We start from the raw sequence: 15,102 nt of genomic DNA, 5'->3' as shown, positions 1-15,102 counted from the left end.
ATTTGATTTGTAACCACGAATGTATTCCTTAGTCGTCTCGTCTCGTCCCGCAGACGTTTGTCGTGCTTGCGCTGTCATATGGACCACGACCCGAGCGGCAGCGAGCGGCAGTCGAGCAAAGTCGGGACAAGTCGGGACGGGGACAGGGACAGGGATAGGAATGGTGCGAATGCACTGCAAACTACGCAGACACCTGGTGTGAGGCGAAGCGAGGAAGCCCACATCGCTACCAGTGGCGCCCTCCAGCACGACACTGCCACACCCCGCACAGGCCCTCCGCTGAACACCAGGGACAAGATGCGTCCTCCGCTAGTGTCGAAGGCTGCACGCGCCCAGCGAATGACAGGGGGTGCAACGAGCAGCAGTGCGTCTCACACACGCGGCGGTGCGCCCGTCAATTCGGCCGTCACTCTGCTGGGACGCCGGGCGCGCCTCCCCGCGCCGTCCTCGAGGAACTGGCGGTTGCGGAAGGAAGCGCTTTCGTCAAATGCGGCCGAAAACTAACATTTTGTGTGTTGGGAGAAAAGCCGAACGCGAATTCTGCCGTGCTCCTACATTAGATGAGCGCCAACGGCCATACCATGATGAATACACCGGTTCTCGTCCGATCACCGAAGTTAAGCATCATCGGGCCCGGCTAGTACTTGGATGGGTGACCGCCTGGGAAACCCGGGTGCTGTTGGCTCCCTTCCTTTTGTTTTTTTGTTATGTCGCCAGCCCAATTTTCAAACTACCTTTCTGTTGTGACAAAGATGCTTCCTTAAGCCTTTTAAACTACTGTAATGGTACGATAATGCAGTAATTAACTCAGTTTGACGGAGAATGTGCTAACCAAGTTTGCCAAGAAGACTTTGAAAACGACAAAACAGTACGAATCGGCAGGTGATTTCTGAAATACGTCACCGCCTATTGTTGTGTAGGAGTGTAGAGTTCCAAATTTGATTTGTAACCACGAATGTATTCCTTAGTCGTCTCGTCTCGTCCCGCAGACGTTTGTCGTGCTTGCGCTGTCATATGGACCACGTCCCGAGCGGCAGCGAGCGGCAGTCGAGCAAAGTCGGGACAAGTCGGGACGGGGACAGGGACAGGGATAGGAATGGTGCGAATGCACTGCAAACTACGCAGACACCTGGTGTGAGGCGAGGCGAGGAAGCCCACATCGCTACCAGTGGGCCCTCCAGCACGACACTGCCACACCCCACACAGGCCCTCCGCTGAACACCAGGGACAAGATGCGTCCTCCGCTAGTGTCGAAGGCTGCACGCGCCCAGCGAATGACAGGGGGTGCAACGAGCAGCAGTGCGTCTCACACACGCGGCGGTGCGCCCGTCAATTCGGCCGTCACTCTGCTGGGACGCCGGGCGCGCCTCCCCGCGCCGTCCTCGAGGAACTGGCGGTTGCGGAAGGAAGCGCTTTCGTCAAATGCGGCCGAAAACTAACATTTTGTGTGTTGGGAGAAAAGCCGAACGCGAATTCTGCCGTGCTCCTACATTAGATGAGCGCCAACGGCCATACCATGATGAATACACCGGTTCTCGTCCGATCACCGAAGTTAAGCATCATCGGGCCCGGCTAGTACTTGGATGGGTGACCGCCTGGGAAACCCGGGTGCTGTTGGCTCCCTTCCGTTTGTTTTTTTGTTATGTCGCCAGCCCAATTTTCAAACTACCTTTCTGTTGTGACAAAGATGCTTCCTTAAGCCTTTTAAACTACTGTAATGGTACGATAATGCAGTAATTAACTCAGTTTGAGGGAGAATGTGCTAACCAAGTTTGCCAAGAAGACTTTGAAAACGACAAAACAGTACGAATCGGCAGGTGATTTCTGAAATACGTCACCGCCTATTGTTGTGTAGGAGTGTAGAGTTCCAAATTTGATTTGTAACCACGAATGTATTCCTTAGTCGTCTCGTCTCGTCCCGCAGACGTTTGTCGTGCTTGCGCTGTCATATGGACCACGACCCGAGCGGCAGCGAGCGGCAGTCGAGCAAAGTCGGGACAAGTCGGGACGGGGACAGGGACAGGGATAGGAATGGTGCGAATGCACTGCAAACTACGCAGACACCTGGTGTGAGGCGAGGCGAGGCGAGGCGAGGAAGCCCACATCGCTACCAGTGGCGCCCTCCAGCACGACACTGCCACACCCCGCACAGGCCCTCCGCTGAACACCAGGGACAAGATGCGTCCTCCGCTAGTGTCGAAGGCTGCACGCTCCCAGCGAATGACAGGGGGGTGCAACGAGCAGCAGTGCGTCTCACACACGCGGCGGTGCGCCCGCCAATTCGGCCGTCGCTCTGCTGGGACGCCGGGCGCGCCTCCCCGCGCCGTCCTCGAGGAACTGGCGGTTGCGGAAGGAAGCGCTTTCGTCAAATGCGGCCGAAAACTAACATTTTGTGTGTTGGGAGAAAAGCCGAACGCGATTTCTGCCGTGCTCCTACATTAGATGAGCGCCAACGGCCATACCATGATGAATACACCGGTTCTCGTCCGATCACCGAAGTTAAGCATCATCGGGCCCGGCTAGTACTTGGATGGGTGACCGCCTGGGAAACCCGGGTGCTGTTGGCTCCCTTCCTTTTGTTTTTTTTGTTATGTCGCCAGCCCAATTTTCAAACTACCTTTCTGTTGTGACAAAGATGCTTCCTTAAGCCTTTTAAACTACTGTAATGGTACGAAAATGCAGTAATTAACTCAGTTTGAGGGAGCATGTGCTAACCAAGTTTGCCAAGAAGACTTTGAAAACGACAAAACAGTACGAATCGGCAGGTGATTTCTGAAATACGTCACCGCCTATTGTTGTGTAGGAGTGTGGAGTTCCAAATTTGATTTGTAACCACGAATGTATTCCTTAGTCGTCTCGTCTCGTCCCGCAGACGTTTGTCGTGCTTGCGCTGTCATATGGACCACGACCCGAGCGGCAGCGAGCGGCGGTCGAGCAAAGTCGGGACAAGTCGGGACGGGGACAGGGACAGGGATAGGAATGGTGCGAATTCACTGCAAACTACGCAGACACCTGGTGTGAGGCGAGGCGAGGCGAGGTGAGGAAGCCCACATCGCTACCAGTGGGCCCTCCAGCACGACACTGCCACACCCCGCACAGGCCCTCCGCTGAACACCAGGGACAAGATGCGTCCTCCGCTAGTGTCGAAGGCTGCACGCGCCCAGCGAATGACAGGGGGTGCAACGATCAGCAGTGCGTCTCACACACGCGGCGGTGGGCCCGCCAATTCGGCCGTCGCTCTGCTGGGACGCCGGGCGCGCCTCCCCGCGCCGTCCTCGAGGAACTGGCGGTTGCGGAAGGAAGCGCTTTCGTCAAATGCGGCCGAAAACTAACACTTTGTGTGTTGGGAGAAAAGCCGAACGCGAATTCTGCCGTGCTCCTACATTAGATGAGCGCCAACGGCCATACCATGATGAATACACCGGTTCTCGTCCGATCACCGAAGTTAAGCATCATCGGGCCCGGCTAGTACTTGGATGGGTGACCGCCTGGGAAACCCGGGTGCTGTTGGCTCCCTTCCTTTGGTTTTATTGTTATGTCACCCGCCCAATTTTCAAACTACCTTTCTGTTGTGACAAAGATGCTTCCTTAAGCCTTTTAAACTACTGTAATGGTACGAAAATGCAGTAATTAACTCAGTTTGTGGGAGAATGTGCTAACCAAGTTTGCCAAGAAGACTTTGAAAACGACAAAACAGTACGAATCGGCAGGTGATTTCTGAAATACGTCACCGCCAATTGTTGTGTAGGAGTGTAGAGTTCCAAATTTGATTTGTAACCACGAATGTATTCCTTAGTCGTCTCGTCTCGTCCCGCAGACGTTTGTCGTGCTTGCGCTGTCATATGGACCACGACCCGAGCGGCAGCGAGCGGCAGTCGAGCAAAGTCGGGACAAGTCGGGACGGGGACAGGGACAGGGATAGGAATGGTGCGAATGCACTGCAAACTACGCAGACACCTGGTGTGAGGCGAGGCGAGGAAGCCCACATCGCTACCAGTGGCGCCCTCCAGCACGACACTGCCACACCCCGCACAGGCCCTCCGCTGAACACCAGGGACAAGATGCGTCCTCCGCTAGTGTCGAAGGCTGCACGCGCCCAGCGAATGACAGGGGGTGCAACGAGCAGCAGTGCGTCTCACACACGCGGCGGTGCGCCCGCCATTTCGGCCGTAGCTCTGCTGGGACGCCGGGCGCGCCTCCCCGCGCCGTCCTCGAGGAACAGGCGTTTGCGGAAGGAAGCGCTTTCGTCAAATGCGGCCGAAAACTAACATTTTGTGTGTTGGGAGATAAGCCGAACGCGAATTCTGCCGTGCTCCTACATTAGATGAGCGCCTACGGCCATACCATGATGAATACACCGGTTCTCGTCCGATCACCGAAGTTAAGCATCATCGGGCCCGGCTAGTACTTGGATGGGTGACCGCCTGGGAAACCCGGGTGCTGTTGGCTCCCTTCCTTTTGTTTTTTTGTTATGTCGCCAGCCCAATTTTCAAACTACCTTTCTGTTGTGACAAAGATGCTTCCTTAAGCCTTTTAAACTACTGTAATGGTACGATAATGCAGTAATTAACTCAGTTTGAGGGAGAATGTGCTAACCACGTTTGCCAAGAAGACATTGAAAACGACAAAACAGTACGAATCGGCAGGTGATTTCTGAAATACGTCACCGCCTATTGTTGTGTAGGAGTGAAGAGTTCCAAATTTGATTTGTAACCACGAATGTATTCCTTAGTCGTCTCGTCTCGTCCCGCAGACGTTTGTCGTGCTTGCGCTGTCATATGGACCACGACCCGAGCGGCAGCGAGCGGCGGTCGAGCAAAGTCGGGACAAGTCGGGACGGGGACAGGGACAGGGATAGGAATGGTGCGAATGCACTGCAAACTACGCAGACACCTGGTGTGAGGCGAGGCGAGGCGAGGCGAGGAAGCCCACATCGCTACCAGTGGGCCCTCCAGCACGACACTGCCACACCCCGCACAGGCCCTCCGCTGAACACCAGGGACAAGATGCGTCCTCCGCTAGTGTCGAAGGCTGCACGCGCCCAGCGAATGACAGGGGGTGCAACGAGCAGCAGTGCGTCTCACACACGCGGCGGTGCGCCCGCCAATACGGCCGTCACTCTGCTGGGACGCCGGGCGCGCCTCCCCGCGCTGTCCACGAGGAACTGGCGGTTGCGGAAGGAAGCGCTTTCGTCAAATGCGGCCGAAAAACTAACATTTTGTGTGTTGGGAGAAAAGCCGAACGCGAATTCTGCCGTGCTCCTACATTAGATGAGCGCCAACGGCCATACCATGATGAATACACCGGTTCTCGTCCGATCACCGAAGTTAAGCATCATCGGGCCCGGCTAGTACTTGGATGGGTGAGCGCCTGGGAAACCCGGGTGCTGTTGGCTCCCTTCCTTTTGTTTTTTTGTTATGTCGCCAGCCCAATTTTCAAACTACCTTTCTGTTGTGACAAAGATGCTTCCTTAAGCCTTTTAAACTACTGTAATGGTACGATAATGCAGTAATTAACTCAGTTTGAGGGAGAATGTGCTAACCAAGTTTGCCAAGAAGACTTTGAAAACGACAAAACAGTACGAATCGGCAGGTGATTTCTGAAATACGTCACCGCCTATTGTTGTGTAGGAGTGTAGAGTTCCAAATTTGATTTGTAACCACGAATGTATTCCTTAGTCGTCTCGTCTCGTCCCGCAGACGTTTGTCGTGCTTGCGCTGTCATATGGACCACGACCCGAGCGGCAGCGAGCGGCAGTCGAGCAAAGGCGGGACAAGTCGGGACGGGGACAGGGACAGGGATAGGAATGGTGCGAATGCACTGCAAACTACGCAGACACCTGGTGTGAGGCGAGGCGAGGAAGCCCACATCGCTACCAGTGGCGCCCTCCAGCACGACACTGCCACACCCCGCACAGGCCCTCCGCTGAACACCAGGGACAAGATGCGTCCTCCGCTAGTGTCGAAGGCTGCACGCGCCCAGCGAATGACAGGGGGTGCAACGAGCAGCAGTGCGTCTCACACACGCGGCGGTGCGCCCGCCAATTCGGCCGTCGCTCTGCTGGGACGCCGGGCGCGCCTCCCCGCGCCGTCCTCGAGGAACTGGCGGTTGCGGAAGGAAGCGCTTTCGTCAAATGCGGCCGAAAACTAACATTTTGTGTGTTGGGAGAAAAGCCGAACGCGAATTCTGCCGTGCTCCTACATTAGATGAGCGCCAACGGCCATACCATGATGAATACACCGGTTCTCGTCCGATCACCGAAGTTAAGCATCATCGGGCCCGGCTAGTACTTGGATGGGTGACCGCCTGGGAAACCCGGGTGCTGTTGGCTCCCATCCTTTTGTTTTTTTGTTATGTCGCCAGCCCAATTTTCAAACTACCTTTCTGTTGTGACAAAGATGCTTCCTTAAGCCTTTTAAACTACTGTAATGGTACGAAAATGCAGTAATTAACTCAGTTTGAGGGAGAATGTGCTAACCACGTTTGCCAAGAAGACATTGAAAACGACAAAACAGTACGAATCGGCAGGTGATTTCTGAAATACGTCACCGCCTATTGTTGTGTAGGAGTGTAGAGTTCCAAATTTGATTTGTAACCACGAATGTATTCCTTAGTCGTCTCGTCTCGTCCCGCAGACGTTTGTCGTGCTTGCGCTGTCATATGGACCACGACCCGAGCGGCAGCGAGCGGCAGTCGAGCAAAGTCGGGACAAGTCGGGACGGGGACAGGGACAGGGATAGGAATGGTGCGAATGCACTGCAAACTACGCAGACACCTGGTGTGAGGCGAGGCGAGGAAGCCCACATCGCTACCAGTGGCGCCCTCCAGCACGACACTGCCACACCCCGCACAGGCCCTCCGCTGAACACCAGGGACAAGATGCGTCCTCCGCTAGTGTCGAAGGCTGCACGCGTCCAGCGAATGACAGGGGATGCAACGAGATGCAGTGCGTCTCACACACGCGGCGGTGCGCCCGCCAATTCGGCCGTCGCTCTGCTGGGACGCCGGGCGCGCCTCCCCGCGCCGTCCTCGAGGAACTGGCGGTTGCGGAAGGAAGCGCTTTCGTCAAATGCGGCCGAAAACTAACATTTTGTGTGATGGGAGAAAAGCCGAACGCGAATTCTGCCGTGCTCCTACATTAGATGAGCGCCAACGGCCATACCATGATGAATACACCGGTTCTCGTCCGAACACCGAAGTTAAGCATCATCGGGCCCGGCTAGTACTTGGATGGGTGACCGCCTGGGAAACCCGGGTGCTGTTGGCTCCCTTCCTTTTGTTTTTTTGTTATGTCGCCACCCCAATTTTCAAACTACCTTTCTGTTGTGACAAAGATGCTTCCTTAAGCCTTTTAAACTACTGTAATGGTACGATAATGCAGTAATTAACTCAGTTTGAGGGAGAATGTGCTAACCAAGTTTGCCAAGAAGACTTTGAAAACGACAAAACAGTACGAATCGGCAGGTGATTTCTGAAATACGTCACCGCCTATTGTTGTGTAGGAGTGTAGAGTTCCAAATTTGATTTGTAACCACGAATGTATTCCTTAGTTGTCTCGTCTCGTCCCGCAGACGTTTGTCGTGCTTGCGCTGTCATATGGACCACGACCCGAGCGGCAGCGAGCGGCGGTCGAGCAAAGTCGGGACAAGTCGGGACGGGGACAGGGACAGGGATAGGAATGGTGCGAATGCACTGCAAACTACGCAGACACCTGGTGTGAGGCGAGGCGAGGAAGCCCACATCGCTACCAGTGGCGCCCTCCAGCACGACACTGCCACACCCCGCACAGGCCCTCCGCTGAACACCAGGGACAAGATGCGTCCTCCGCTAGTGTCGAAGGCTGCACGCGCCCAGCGAATGACAGGGGGTGCAACGAGCAGCAGTGCGTCTCACACACGCGGCGGTGGGCCCGCCAATTCGGCCGTCGCTCTGCTGGGACGCCGGGCGCGCCTCCCCGCGCCGTCCTCGAGGAACTGGCGGTTGCGGAAGGAAGCGCTTTCGTCAAATGCGGCCGAAAACTAACATTTTGTGTGTTGGGAGAAAAGCCGAACGCGAATTCTGCCGTGCTCCTACATTAGATGAGCGCCAACGGCCATACCATGATGAATACACCGGTTCTCGTCCGATCACCGAGGTTAAGCATCATCGGGCCCGGCTAGTACTTGGATGGGTGACCGCCTGGGAAACCCGGGTGCTGTTGGCTCCCTTCCTTTTGTTTTTTTGTTATGTCGCCAGCCCAATTTTCAAACTACCTTTCTGTTGTGACAAAGATGCTTCCTTAAGCCTTTTAAACTACTGTAATGGTACGATAATGCAGTAATTAACTCAGTTTGAGGGAGAATGTGCTAACCAAGTTTGCCAAGAAGACTTTGAAAACGACAAAACATTACGAATCGGCAGGTGATTTCTGAAATACGTCACCGCCTATTGTTGTGTAGGAGTGTAGAGTTCCAAATTTGATTTGTAACCACGAATGTATTCCTTAGTCGTCTCGTCTCGTCCCGCAGACGTTTGTCGTGCTTGCGCTGTCATATGGACCACGACCCGAGCGGCAGCGAGCGGCAGTCGAGCAAAGTCGGGACAAGTCGGGACGGGGACAGGGACAGGGATAGGAATGGTGCGAATGCACTGCAAACTACGCAGACACCTGGTGTGAGGCGAGGCGAGGAAGCCCACATCGCTACCAGTGGCGCCCTCCAGCACGACACTGCCACTCCCCGCACAGGCCCTCCGCTGAACACCAGGGACAAGATGCGTCCTCCGCTAGTGTCGAAGGCTGCACGCGCCCAGCGAATGACAGGGGGTGCAACGAGCAGCAGTGCGTCTCACACACGCGGCGGTGCGCCCGCCATTTCGGCCGTAGCTCTGCTGGGACGCCGGGCGCGCCTCCCCGCGCCGTCCTCGAGGAACTGGCGGTTGCGGAAGGAAGCGCTTTCGTCAAATGCGGCCGAAAACTAACATTTTGTGTGATGGGAGAAAAGCCGAACGCGAATTCTGCCATGCTCCTACATTAGATGAGCGCCAACGGCCATACCATGATGAATACACCGGTTCTCGTCCGATCACCGAAGTTAAGCATCATCGGGCCCGGCTAGTACTTGGATGGGTGACCGCCTGGGAAACCCGGGTGCTGTTGGCTCCCTTCCTTTTGTTTTTTTGTTATGTCGCCAGCCCAATTTTCAAACTACCTTTCTGTTGTGACAAAGATGCTTCCTTAAGCCTTTTAAACTACTGTAATGGTACGATAATGCAGTAATTAACTCAGTTTGAGGGAGAATGTGCTAACCAAGTTTGCCAAGAAGACTTTGAAAACGACAAAACAGTACGAATCGGCAGGTGATTTCTGAAATACGTCACCGCCTATTGTTGTGTAGGAGTGTAGAGTTCCAAATTTGATTTGTAACCACGAATGTATTCCTTAGTCGTCTCGTCTCGTCCCGCAGACGTTTGTCGTGCTTGCGCTGTCATATGGACCACGACCCGAGCGGCAGCGAGCGGCAGTCGAGCAAAGTCGGGACAAGTCGGGACGGGGACAGGGACTGGGATAGGAATGGTGCGAATGCACTGCAAACTACGCAGACACCTGGTGTGAGGCGAGGCGAGGCGAGGCTAGGCGAGGCGAGGAAGCCCACATCGCTGCCAGTGGGCCCTCCAGCACGACACTGCCACACCCCGCACAGGCCCTCCGCTGAACACCAGGGACAAGATGCGTCCTCCGCTAGTGTCGAAGGCTGCACGCGCCCAGCGATTGACAGGGGGTGCAACGAGCAGCAGTGCGTCTCACACACGCGGCGGTGCGCCCGCCAATTCGGCCGTCACTCTGCTGGGACGCCGGGCGCGCCTCCCCGCGCCGTCCTCGAGGAACTGGCGGTTGCGGAAGGAAGCGCTTTCGTCAAATGCGGCCGAAAACTAACATTTTGTGTGTTGGGAGAAAAGCCGAACGCGAATTCTGCCGTGCTCCTACATTAGGTGAGTGCCAACGTCGTCCGATCACCGAAGTTAAGAATCATCGGGCCCGGCTAGTACTTGGATGGGTGACCGCCTGGGAAACCCGGGTGCTGTTGGCTCCCTTCCTGTTTTTTTTTTTTTGTTATGTCGCCAGCCCAATTTTCAAACTACCTTTCTGTTGTGACAAAGATGCTTCCTTAAGCCTTTTAAACTACTGTAATGGTGCGAAAATGCAGTAATTAACTTAGTTTGAGGGAGAATGTGCTAACCAAGTTTGCCAAGAAGACTTTGAAAACGACAAAACAGTACGAATCGGCAGGTGATTTCTGAAATACGTCACCGCCTATTGTTGTGTAGGAGTGTAGAGTTCCAAATTTGATTTGTAACAACGAATTTAATCCTTAGTCGTCTCGTCTCGTCTCGTCTCGTCCCGTCCCGCTGACGTTTGTCGTGCTTGCGCTGTCATATGGACCACGACCCGAGCGGCAGCGAGCGGCAGTCGAGCAAAGTCGGGACAAGTCGGGACGGGGACAGGGACAGGGATAGGAATGGTGCGAATGCACTGCAAACTACGCAGACACCTGGCGTGAGGCGAGGCGATGCGAGGCGAGGAAGCCCACATCGCTACCAGTGGGCCCTCCAGCACGACACTGCCACACCCCGCACAGGCCCTCCGCTGAACACCAGGGACAAGATGCGTCCTCCGCTAGTGTCGAAGGCTGCACGCGCCCAGCGAATGACAGGGGGTGCAACGAGCAGCAGTGCGTCTCACACACGCGGCGGTGCGCCCGCCAATTCGGCCGTCACTCTGCTGGGACGCCGGGCGCGCCTCCCCGCGCCGTCCTCGAGGATCTGGCGGTTGCGGAAGGAAGCGCTTTCGTCAAATGCGGCCGAAAACTAACATTTTGTGTGTTGGGAGAAAAGCCGAACGTGAATTCTGCCGTGCTCCTACATTAGATGAGCGCCAACGGCCATACCATGATGAATACACCGGTTCTCGTCCGATCACCGAAGTTAAGCATCATCGTGCCCGGCTAGTACTTGGATGGGTGACCGCCTGGGAAACCCGGGTGCTGTTGGCTCCCTTCCTTTTGTTTTTTTGTTATGTCGCCAGCCCAATTTTCAAACTACCTTTCTGTTGTGACAAAGATGCTTCCTTAAGCCTTTTAAACTACTGTAATGGTACGAAAATGCAGTAATTAACTCAGTTTGAGGGAGAATGTGCTAACCAAGTTTGCCAAGAAGACTTTGAAAACGACAAAACAGTACGAATCGGCAGGTGATTTCTGAAATACGTCACCGCCTATTGTTGTGTAGGAGTGTAGAGTTCCAAATTTGATTTGTAACCACGAATTTAATCCTTAGTCGTCTAGTCTCGTATCGTCTCGTCTCGTCCCGCAGACGTTTGTTGTCCTTGCGCTGTCATATGGACCACGACCCGAGCGGCACCGAGCGGCAGTCGAGCAAAATCGGGACAAGTCGGGACGGGGACAGGGACAGGGATAGGAATGGTGCGAATGCACTGCAAACTACGCAGACACCTGGTGTGAGGCGAGGCGAGGCGAGGCGAGGAAGCCCACATCGCTACCAGTGGGCCCTCCAGCACGACACTGCCACACCCCGCACAGGCCCTCCGCTAAACACCAGGGACAAGATGCGTCCTCCGCTAGTGTCGAAGGCTGCACGCGCCCAGCGAATGACAGGGGGTGCAACGAGCAGCAGTGCGTCTCACACACGCGGCGGTGCGCCCGCCAATTCGGCCGTCACTCTGCTGGGACGCCGGGCGCGCCTCCCCGCGCCGTCCTCGAGGAACTTTCGGTTGCGGAAGGAAGCGCTTTCGTCAAATGCGGCCGAAAACTAACATTTTGTGTGTTGGGAGAAAAGCTGAACGGGAATTCTGCCGTGTTCCTACATTAGATGAGCGCCAACGTCGTCCGATCACCGAAGTTAAGCATCATCGGGCCCGGCTAGTACTTAGATGGGTTACCGCCTGGGAAACCCGGGTGCTGCTGGCTCCCTTCCTGTTTTTTTTTTTTTTGTTATGTCGCCAGCCCAATTTTCAAACTACCTTTCTGTTGTGACAAAGATGCTTCCTTAAGCCTTTTAAACTACTGTAATGGTACGAAAATGCAGTAATTAACTCAGTTTGAGGGAGAATGTGCTAACCAAGTTTGCCAAGAAGACTTTGAAAACGACAAAACAGTACGAATCGGCAGGTGATTTCTGAAATACGTCACCGCCTATTGTTGTGTAGGAGTGTAGAGTTCCAAATTTGATTTGTAACCACGAATGTATTCCTTAGTCGTCTCGTCTCGTCCCGCAGACGTTTGTCGTGCTTGCGCTGTCATATGGACCACGACCCGAGCGGCAGCGAGCGGCAGTCGAGCAAAGTCGGGACAAGTCGGGACGGGGACAGGGACTGGGATAGGAATGGTGCGAATGCACTGCAAACTACGCAGACACCTGGTGTGAGGCGAGGCGAGGCGAGGCTAGGCGAGGCGAGGAAGCCCACATCGCTGCCAGTGGGCCCTCCAGCACGACACTGCCACACCCCGCACAGGCCCTCCGCTGAACACCAGGGACAAGATGCGTCCTCCGCTAGTGTCGAAGGCTGCACGCGCCCAGCGATTGACAGGGGGTGCAACGAGCAGCAGTGCGTCTCACACACGCGGCGGTGCGCCCGCCAATTCGGCCGTCACTCTGCTGGGACGCCGGGCGCGCCTCCCCGCGCCGTCCTCGAGGAACTGGCGGTTGCGGAAGGAAGCGCTTTCGTCAAATGCGGCCGAAAACTAACATTTTGTGTGTTGGGAGAAAAGCCGAACGCGAATTCTGCCGTGCTCCTACATTAGGTGAGTGCCAACGTCGTCCGATCACCGAAGTTAAGAATCATCGGGCCCGGCTAGTACTTGGATGGGTGACCGCCTGGGAAACCCGGGTGCTGTTGGCTCCCTTCCTGTTTTTTTTTTTTTGTTATGTCGCCAGCCCAATTTTCAAACTACCTTTCTGTTGTGACAAAGATGCTTCCTTAAGCCTTTTAAACTACTGTAATGGTGCGAAAATGCAGTAATTAACTTAGTTTGAGGGAGAATGTGCTAACCAAGTTTGCCAAGAAGACTTTGAAAACGACAAAACAGTACGAATCGGCAGGTGATTTCTGAAATACGTCACCGCCTATTGTTGTGTAGGAGTGTAGAGTTCCAAATTTGATTTGTAACAACGAATTTAATCCTTAGTCGTCTCGTCTCGTCTCGTCTCGTCCCGTCCCGCTGACGTTTGTCGTGCTTGCGCTGTCATATGGACCACGACCCGAGCGGCAGCGAGCGGCAGTCGAGCAAAGTCGGGACAAGTCGGGACGGGGACAGGGACAGGGATAGGAATGGTGCGAATGCACTGCAAACTACGCAGACACCTGGCGTGAGGCGAGGCGATGCGAGGCGAGGAAGCCCACATCGCTACCAGTGGGCCCTCCAGCACGACACTGCCACACCCCGCACAGGCCCTCCGCTGAACACCAGGGACAAGATGCGTCCTCCGCTAGTGTCGAAGGCTGCACGCGCCCAGCGAATGACAGGGGGTGCAACGAGCAGCAGTGCGTCTCACACACGCGGCGGTGCGCCCGCCAATTCGGCCGTCACTCTGCTGGGACGCCGGGCGCGCCTCCCCGCGCCGTCCTCGAGGATCTGGCGGTTGCGGAAGGAAGCGCTTTCGTCAAATGCGGCCGAAAACTAACATTTTGTGTGTTGGGAGAAAAGCCGAACGTGAATTCTGCCGTGCTCCTACATTAGATGAGCGCCAACGGCCATACCATGATGAATACACCGGTTCTCGTCCGATCACCGAAGTTAAGCATCATCGTGCCCGGCTAGTACTTGGATGGGTGACCGCCTGGGAAACCCGGGTGCTGTTGGCTCCCTTCCTTTTGTTTTTTTGTTATGTCGCCAGCCCAATTTTCAAACTACCTTTCTGTTGTGACAAAGATGCTTCCTTAAGCCTTTTAAACTACTGTAATGGTACGAAAATGCAGTAATTAACTCAGTTTGAGGGAGAATGTGCTAACCAAGTTTGCCAAGAAGACTTTGAAAACGACAAAACAGTACGAATCGGCAGGTGATTTCTGAAATACGTCACCGCCTATTGTTGTGTAGGAGTGTAGAGTTCCAAATTTGATTTGTAACCACGAATTTAATCCTTAGTCGTCTAGTCTCGTATCGTCTCGTCTCGTCCCGCAGACGTTTGTTGTCCTTGCGCTGTCATATGGACCACGACCCGAGCGGCACCGAGCGGCAGTCGAGCAAAATCGGGACAAGTCGGGACGGGGACAGGGACAGGGATAGGAATGGTGCGAATGCACTGCAAACTACGCAGACACCTGGTGTGAGGCGAGGCGAGGCGAGGCGAGGAAGCCCACATCGCTACCAGTGGGCCCTCCAGCACGACACTGCCACACCCCGCACAGGCCCTCCGCTAAACACCAGGGACAAGATGCGTCCTCCGCTAGTGTCGAAGGCTGCACGCGCCCAGCGAATGACAGGGGGTGCAACGAGCAGCAGTGCGTCTCACACACGCGGCGGTGCGCCCGCCAATTCGGCCGTCACTCTGCTGGGACGCCGGGCGCGCCTCCCCGCGCCGTCCTCGAGGAACTTTCGGTTGCGGAAGGAAGCGCTTTCGTCAAATGCGGCCGAAAACTAACATTTTGTGTGTTGGGAGAAAAGCTGAACGGGAATTCTGCCGTGTTCCTACATTAGATGAGCGCCAACGTCGTCCGATCACCGAAGTTAAGCATCATCGGGCCCGGCTAGTACTTAGATGGGTTACCGCCTGGGAAACCCGGGTGCTGCTGGCTCCCTTCCTGTTTTTTTTTTTTTTGTTATGTCGCCAGCCCAATTTTCAAACTACCTTTCTGTTGTGACAAAGATGCTTCCTTAAGCCTTTTAAACTACTGTAATGGTACGAAAATGCACTAATTAACTCAGTTTGAGGGAGAATGTGCTAACCAAGTTTGCCAAGAAGACTTTGAAAACGACAAAACAGTACGAATCGGCAGGTGATTTCTGAAATACGTCACCGCCTATTGTTGTGTAATAGTGTAGAGTTCCAAATTTGATTTGTAACCACGAATTTATTCCTTAGTCGTCTCGTCTCGTCTCGTCTCGT

The 15,102-nt window shown here is 54.8% G+C and overlaps 12 non-coding genes across 12 annotated transcripts; all 12 read left to right on the top strand.

Moving 5' to 3' along the window:
• The first annotated feature begins 566 nt into the window (after positions 1-566).
• LOC126154851 (5S ribosomal RNA) lies at positions 567-685 on the top strand. The gene has a single exon (XR_007532383.1). It is a non-coding gene; the product is annotated as a 5S ribosomal RNA (ribosomal RNA).
• An 816-nt stretch (positions 686-1,501) lies between these two features.
• LOC126154840 (5S ribosomal RNA) lies at positions 1,502-1,620 on the top strand. Its single transcript, XR_007532372.1, has one exon. It is a non-coding gene; the product is annotated as a 5S ribosomal RNA (ribosomal RNA).
• Positions 1,621-2,448: 828 nt separating this feature from the next.
• LOC126154828 (5S ribosomal RNA) lies at positions 2,449-2,567 on the top strand. Its single transcript, XR_007532361.1, has one exon. It is a non-coding gene; the product is annotated as a 5S ribosomal RNA (ribosomal RNA).
• An 827-nt stretch (positions 2,568-3,394) lies between these two features.
• On the top strand, positions 3,395-3,513 carry LOC126154815 (5S ribosomal RNA). Its single transcript, XR_007532349.1, has one exon. It is a non-coding gene; the product is annotated as a 5S ribosomal RNA (ribosomal RNA).
• Positions 3,514-4,330: 817 nt separating this feature from the next.
• Positions 4,331-4,449, top strand: LOC126155801 (5S ribosomal RNA). Its single transcript, XR_007533239.1, has one exon. It is a non-coding gene; the product is annotated as a 5S ribosomal RNA (ribosomal RNA).
• An 827-nt stretch (positions 4,450-5,276) lies between these two features.
• Positions 5,277-5,395, top strand: LOC126154985 (5S ribosomal RNA). The gene has a single exon (XR_007532507.1). It is a non-coding gene; the product is annotated as a 5S ribosomal RNA (ribosomal RNA).
• Positions 5,396-6,212: 817 nt separating this feature from the next.
• LOC126154803 (5S ribosomal RNA) lies at positions 6,213-6,331 on the top strand. Its single transcript, XR_007532338.1, has one exon. It is a non-coding gene; the product is annotated as a 5S ribosomal RNA (ribosomal RNA).
• Positions 6,332-7,148: 817 nt separating this feature from the next.
• Positions 7,149-7,267, top strand: LOC126155472 (5S ribosomal RNA). The gene has a single exon (XR_007532932.1). It is a non-coding gene; the product is annotated as a 5S ribosomal RNA (ribosomal RNA).
• Positions 7,268-8,084: 817 nt separating this feature from the next.
• On the top strand, positions 8,085-8,203 carry LOC126154731 (5S ribosomal RNA). The gene has a single exon (XR_007532270.1). It is a non-coding gene; the product is annotated as a 5S ribosomal RNA (ribosomal RNA).
• Positions 8,204-9,020: 817 nt separating this feature from the next.
• LOC126154792 (5S ribosomal RNA) lies at positions 9,021-9,139 on the top strand. Its single transcript, XR_007532327.1, has one exon. It is a non-coding gene; the product is annotated as a 5S ribosomal RNA (ribosomal RNA).
• A 1,772-nt stretch (positions 9,140-10,911) lies between these two features.
• LOC126154936 (5S ribosomal RNA) lies at positions 10,912-11,030 on the top strand. Its single transcript, XR_007532462.1, has one exon. It is a non-coding gene; the product is annotated as a 5S ribosomal RNA (ribosomal RNA).
• Positions 11,031-13,739: 2,709 nt separating this feature from the next.
• On the top strand, positions 13,740-13,858 carry LOC126154935 (5S ribosomal RNA). Its single transcript, XR_007532461.1, has one exon. It is a non-coding gene; the product is annotated as a 5S ribosomal RNA (ribosomal RNA).
• The last annotated feature ends 1,244 nt before the right edge of the window (positions 13,859-15,102 follow it).

This window comes from Schistocerca cancellata, unplaced genomic scaffold, assembly GCF_023864275.1.
Source record: "Schistocerca cancellata isolate TAMUIC-IGC-003103 unplaced genomic scaffold, iqSchCanc2.1 HiC_scaffold_1100, whole genome shotgun sequence".
In the NCBI taxonomy this organism is placed as follows: domain Eukaryota; kingdom Metazoa; phylum Arthropoda; class Insecta; order Orthoptera; family Acrididae; genus Schistocerca; species Schistocerca cancellata.
This window is presented reverse-complemented; position numbering and strand designations above follow the sequence as displayed.